A 7,010-nucleotide genomic window follows, 5' to 3' on the forward strand; every position below is an offset into this window, starting at 1 on the left:
ACCGCAGGACGAAGGCCCTCTCCCGCCATGTTTCCAACCCAGACGGCCCTGAGTTTCCTTTGGCCAACTGGGCCTGCCATACTTGTCATGTGGTCGATCCATCTTCTTGTAGGTCTCCTTCGCGGCTGTTTTGGATCAAGTGGGATCCATTCTAGCACCCCTTTGACACACCTGCCCTCGGTTTTCTGGCTCTGTGACCGGCCCGTTTTCCATTTCAATTCTTTTACTCTCTTTATGATATCGTATACTTTCGTTTGTTCTCTAATCTCCAATCTTGTCTTTTGATGCCCAGCGTGTCTCTTTCCACGGCTCTTTGCTAAGCTAAGAGTGGCGCCAAGGAGTCCAGGCAAAGCCAATTAATTAGCTTTGGTTGCAGCCTGCCAACTACAGTTCCCAGCACCCACCGCCCACTGCGCAAGAGGAAGAGACTAAGGGAGCCGTAATCCAGCGACACCCACTAGCTCGCAGCATCCCCAGAAGACTGGGAACTTGGGAACGTGGTGCCCTATTTACGAGACCAAAGATTGGCTTTACGCGCACTTCTCAGGGCGATGCTACGCGGATAAAGCAGGGTGCATCTCCTCTGTTGGTTTATTTGCCGCTGGCTTTGTTTTCATTGTACCGACTTGGTGATGAGAAAAAGTTGCTCTGTGTTCAGCAGGCTGATTACGTGGCGCTTTGGAAGATAATAGCTGATAATGTATCAGCACAGGAAGGATTGTGTTGGCTAGAAGGGGCTGGGAAACCGTGGCTGATTCTCAGACGGTAAAGGTGCTGGCCCTGTCCATCATTGTGTCCGTTGCCGTGTCAGAACCGGGGTCAGCTGTGTTCCCAGCCCTTTCTCTTGGCTTCCCAGCAGTTTTCCCAAGGGGCGAGCGGGTGGGGGGAAGAGCGGGCCAGGTGTTCCTTCCTGATGCAGCCGTTTTGTATCTTGACCGATCCGCACCTCTTCTTTTACTGAGAAGGCTCCTCCTTAAAGTTGGCCAGGTCGAGGAACATCCATCTGAAGGATGGGGGTGATGGACATCTTATCCCAGAACTGGGAAAGCCGGCACGATGACATGGGATGGGGGGGGCTTTACACAAGGACACTCAGAGGGGCATTAGGAGAGGGTCCTCTTCAAAGCTGTGGCATCGGAAGATGCGAGGGAGGGGGAAGAGATTTGAGACACCGTTGATAAGTGGGCTCCTGGCTGCTCTCCGATCTTGCTTGTATTCTCGCAGACGTTTCACGACCCAAGTAGGGAACATCATCAGTGCTAGAAGGGGGACGGGTTTACTTTCTGATGATTTGTCAACAGGGCAAGTCCCTAGAATGTGGACTGAAAGCAAACCCCACTCCTTTCTGACTCTGATGGTGTTACCTAGCTTGGGTCACGAAACATCTGCAAGAAAACAAGCCTGCTCAGAGAGCACCAAGCACCCCACAGTCCCTCTCCTCTTCCTCCTCCTCCTCCTCCTCCCCACAAACCCCACTCCCTTCTAGCACTGATGACGTTGCTTAGTCTGGTTCGTGAAAGGTCTGCAAGGAAACAAGCCAGCTCGGAGAGCACCAAGGACCCCTGAGCTACAAATATTCTCCTTTATTAGCACCGTTGATAAGCCCTAACAAAGGGCTTCTTGCAGGAGAGGCCACGAGGACTAGGAGGCAGTGAGATCTCTTGCTCAGCTCCAGGGGAGGGGTGTGTGTGTGTGTATGTGTGCGTGTGAAGGGTGGTGGGGTCAGGTTTAATCCCCCTGCAGGGTCCCCCAGTCACAACTCTCCTGGCTCGTGACAAGGCGCGGGGGGGGGGGTTTGATCACGCTAAGGTGGTACCACCCAGGCTGACCTATAGAGTTGCAAGGAAGGGGCAGTAGCTGCCCCAGGAGGGGGTGAGCTATTCCTGGACTGATGAAGCACATTCATCTCTTTTGTGCGATTGTGTTCAGCGGCAAAAGCTGGAGGGGCCCCCTTTTTCCTCTGCCACTTAAGGGGGTTTAGAGGCATGCCGGGCAGTTTACTCCGGGAAATTGGATGCGCTCCGGGAAAGCGGGTCTGGCCTGGGGAGAAGCTAGTGGGAGAGAGGCAGAGGAACTCCAGCCCCGCAAGGCACTGAGATCCGTGGCTTATGGGATCAGAAGCCACCCGCGGTCCTTGCAACCTGCTTATGGGTAGGACTGGAAGAGAATTCTGCCACCGGCCTTGCTGAGAGTAAAATACCAAAGAAGGGCAAAGGACGTGCCAACGGTTTTAAAGAGAGGACAAAGAGCCGCAGTGGCACAGCCTAGAAGGCGGTATTGCAGGTTGACTCTGCCCACTGCCGGGAGTTCGATCCTGAGCGGCTCGAGGTTGACTCTGCCTTCCATCCTTCCGGGATCGGTAAAATGAGCACCTAGATTGTGGGCGGGCAATTATGCTGACTCTGTAAACCGCTCAGAGAGAGCTGTAAAGCGCTATATAAGTCTAAGTGCTATTGCTGGTGCTGTAAAACATTTTTCTGGGATGTTTCAGCCCGGGCAATTGATTGACTGACAACTTTTATGCCCCCGGCAAGTTTCCTGTTTCCAGGTTTTCCCTCTTTCCTCCCTCTTTACCCTACTGTATGTTTGTTTGTTTTTCCCCCCCAGTCCAAGCTCTTGGTTTAAAGAGAGGCCAGAGGATTTCTCTGCCATTTAGAATTTCATAAAAACTCTATTTGAACCGCCTCCCTCGAGAAAATATTTGCAGGGTTCTTACTCAAAATATCCCTCTCAGCATTTCCTTGTAAGCTGCAAACAAGGGGCTCTTGATGTTGGATAATTACCTGGCTTATATGATTTGGAGGGAGGGGGGGCACGTCTCCAGCAAGAATTAAGGTTTAGAGTATCCAGCTTGTACCGTATAAAACTTCCTGCGCTCTTTGGATAATGGAGAAGAAGCAGATTAATTCTTCCCATGCCGTACAGCCCGAAATCTGTGTACGCGGGAAGGTGGATTATCTTTGGAGCATTATCTTTATAATTCTTCCACAGTAGGAGTTTAGTTCATTGATGCTGTTTTCCCACAGTGCACTATCCCATGGTTTGGCTAACCGTGGCTGACTGAATAAACCACAGCTGGATGTTTCTTCCCGCTACTAAGCTATGAATCAGGTCCCACAACCCACATTGGATAAGCTTCACCCGAGAGACCGCCGCATCGCAAACCAGCCATTTTGGCTTAATTTTATTAATATTAACAAAACGTATTCCTTGTGAAAAATTGAATCGGCAGGAAGGGAAAACCCAGCCTTAAAAATAGCAGGAAAAATCTAATGATACTATTTCTCCCTCTCTGAATTACTGGTATCTTTAGAGAGGAAGGAAAGGCTGGCTTGTGAACCTCCCAGACCAACCGAATAACAAGAGTTTGAAGGGACCTTGGAGGTCTTCTAGTCCAACCCCCTGCTCAGGCAGGAGACCCTATACCATTCCAGAGAAGCGTCTGCCTGTTCAAGAAAACCGCCAGTGATGGAGCACCCACAACTTCTAGAGGCAGGTTGTTCCACTGGTTAATTCTTCTCACTGTCAAGAAATTTCTTAGTTCTAGGTTGCTTCTCTCCTTGGTTAGTTTCCATCCGTTGCTTCTTGTCCTGCCTTCTGGAGCTTTGGAGAACAGCTTGACTCCCTCCTCTTTGGGGCAGCCCCTGAGATATTGGAGCACTGCTATCACTTCCCCCCTCATCCTTCTCTTCATTAAACTAGACAGACCCAATTCCAGCAACCGTTTGACCTCCAGTCCCCTAATCATCTTTGTTGCTCTTCTCTGCACACTTTCCAGAGTCTCAAGATCCCTTTTTCATCAGGGCAATCGAAACTGGATGCCGTATTCCAAGGGTGGCCTTCCCACAGCATCTCTGTCCCTTTGGTGGCCAGGGTTGGTGGCCTTGGTCTCTGCAGCACAGCCCAATGGAAGCCGTTTCTTCCAGATGTCCTGCAAAGGCCCAAGAAAGCTCGCAGGGACCCTTATCTTCTGCTTATCACTTGAGAATTAAAGATTAAAGCACGCTGCGCCCCGCTGAAGTGGAACCATCATCAGTGGCAGAGCCAAGTCCAGAGTCCAGGCCTTCAACGTGACATGGCTTTTGTGTTGTGGTCCCCAGCATCACCTGAGGGTATCATAAAGGTCTCTTTGTTGCCCTGTCACTCAAAGCTGTTGCCTTGTCACTCAAAACTAGACGGGAGAATCTGCAGAATTGAAACGGGAGTCTGACCCTCATTGCTCTGTCCGAGGAGGAGGTAAAACTTCATTGCTGTGGGAGGGAACCGAATGCAAATAACATGGGAGCCCTCCCTTCTGGAGCTGGCTATTTATCTGTGTCTCCTTAGGATCCCCAGAAACAAAGCTGGGACTTGTAACTCTCCACTCCCAAAGTGGGACTCTGGCACTCTTTGCTAAACGATGATTGGCTGAGCTAATTCATTTGCCCCTTTTCTCTCTTCACAACAGGTTGCAGCATGAAATTTGTGCCTGTCTGGTAAAATGAAAAGCCCCCGTAGCCTGCCTGAGCCAAGCTTTGATGCGCCAGGGTTGCTTATCTGCATTAGCAGGCGGTGGAATAAAATGTGCAATCATTTAACCATACGCTTCAGGCTGCGGTTCAAGGTTGGCTGAGGAATTCTGGGAGTTGAAGTCCACAAGTCTTAAAAGTTGCCAGGGTTGGAGATCCCCGCAGTACAGTACACAACTGAGAACCAAAATTTCTGTTGCTAAGCAACACTCTTGGTAAGTGAGTTTTGGACCATCTTACGACCTTTTTTGCCCCAGTTGTTAAGTGAATCACTGCAGTTGATAAGTTACTAACTTGGTTGTTAAGTGAATCCGGCTTCCCCCTTGACTTTGCATGTTGGAAGGTCGCAAAAAGGGGTCCACGTCACACACACAAACACACACACACACCAGGGACGCTGCGACCGTCATATATATGAACCGGTTGCCAAGCATCTGAATTTTGATCCCGTGACCACGAGGATGCTGCAAAGGTTGTAAGAGTGAAAAATGGTCATAAGCCCCATTTTTCAGTGCCGTTGTAACTTTGAACGGCCACTAAACGAAGCGATGTAAATCAAGTCCTGCCTGTATTCAGAAAGCATTCAGAGCGTTTGTATCCCGCTGCTGCCATCTATTGGTGACTCGCGCTTTGGCAACCCAGAGACCGCATCGCATTGCTCAGAATCTGAGCAGGAGGACAAATGTGTCCTGAAAAGTTGCTACATCCGCAGGAAATTCAGACAAGAATAGAAAGATTTATTAGAATAGAAACAGAAACATTTATTCAAGCACCTTGAAATCTTGATGGCTTTCTTGCAAGACTCTGTACCACAGTCAGAGTTCAATTTTTTGTCGGGGGGGGGGAAAAAACCCAAACACACGAGCGACTGCACAACAGCCAACGTGGACCCTTTCTCATCCCTTTGTGAGAATCTGAGAGAAGTTCCTTATCCCGAGAATCTGACTCAATCAGTCAATTAGAATAGATCTGGAAGGAACTTTGGGGGTCTTCTAGTCCAACTCCACTGCTCAGGTAGGAGACCCTACACCATTCCAGACAAATTTTTTATTTTTTATTTTTTAATTCCATTTATATCCCGCCCTTCTCCGAAGACTCAGGGCGGCTTACAAGCTTAGCAGTAGCCTTCATTCTATGTATATGCCTGCTTATTAGGGCTTTCATACACCCCCCAAGCGGCATTATTACAAAGTCAGCTTAATTGCCCCCAACAATCTGGGTCCTCATTTTACCTACCTCGGAAGGATGGAAGGCTGAGTCAACCTTGAGCCTGGTGGGACTCAAACCTGCACTAATTGCAGGCAGCTGGTGTTACTTAAGGAGGCATTAGCCCACTGCTCCACCAAGCAGGCTGGCCACTCTTCTTAAAAAAACCTCCAGTGATGAAACACCCACAACTTCGGAAGGCAAGGCCTTTGTTCTCACTGTCAGGAAGTTTCTCCTTAGTTCCAGGTTGCTTCTCTCCTTGATGAGTTTCCATCCGTTGCTTCTTGTCCTGCCTTTGGGTGCTTTGGAGAATAGCTTGACCCTCCCATCTTTGGGGCAGCCCCTGAGATATTTGGAAAATTGCTATCCTATAATCCCCGATGAGGAGCTAACTCATCTTACAGCCTGTGTCTTTTCTACAAACCCTTTTTAAGGGCTTCTTCAACGTAGAATCAGGGAAGGGAGCTCGGAGGTCTTCTAGTCCACCCCGCTGCTCAAACAGGAAACCCTACACCAGGGGTAGGCAACCTCGGCTCTTTTATGACTCATGGACTTCAACAGCTTAGGACTGCCCCTGTCCTTCGGTCATTCCGGTCATTCCGCCAGGACCTGAAGACCTGGCTCTTTGAGCTTTCCGGCCCAGGCTGAGAGTTTTATTTTTCTCCCAGGGATCAAATTTAATTATTTTAACTGTTTTTAACTCTTGTATTGTATTGATGTTTTTAAATACTTTGTAAACCGCCCTGAGCCCTACGGGGGAAAAGGGCGGTATATAAATTCAATAAACTTAAAAACTCCCAGAATTCCTAAGTCAGACTCAGGAATTCTGGGAGTTGACGTCCAGGAGTCATAAAAGAGCCGAGGTTGCCTACCCCTGCCCTACAACCATTCCAGACAAGTGGCTGTCTTGGTTTTGTTTTGTTTTTTTATTTTTATTTTTATTTTATTTTAATTCCATTTATATCCCGCCCTTCTCCGAAGACTCAGGGCGGCTTACAAGCTTTTCCTTTTCTTTTCTTAAAAACCTCCAGCGATGGAGGAGGAGGAGGCATCCACAACTTCGGGAGGCAGGAATTGTTCTTCTTTCCCCCCCCCCGCCCCGCCCCGGTCAGGACGTGGTCTCTGAGCCTGTATAAAAGTGCAAAGGCTCCCCTCGAATCCTTCGAGCGCTAGATCAGCGTTTCCCAACCTTAGGAACTTGAAGATGCGTGGACTTCAACTCCCAGAATTCCCCAGCCAGCATAGCTGGCTGGGGAATTCTGGGAGTTGAAGTCCACGCATCTTCAAGTTCCTAAG

This window comes from Vipera berus (genome assembly GCF_964194415.1).
Source record: "Vipera berus genome assembly, chromosome: 14".
In the NCBI taxonomy this organism is placed as follows: Eukaryota; Metazoa; Chordata; class Lepidosauria; order Squamata; family Viperidae; genus Vipera; species Vipera berus.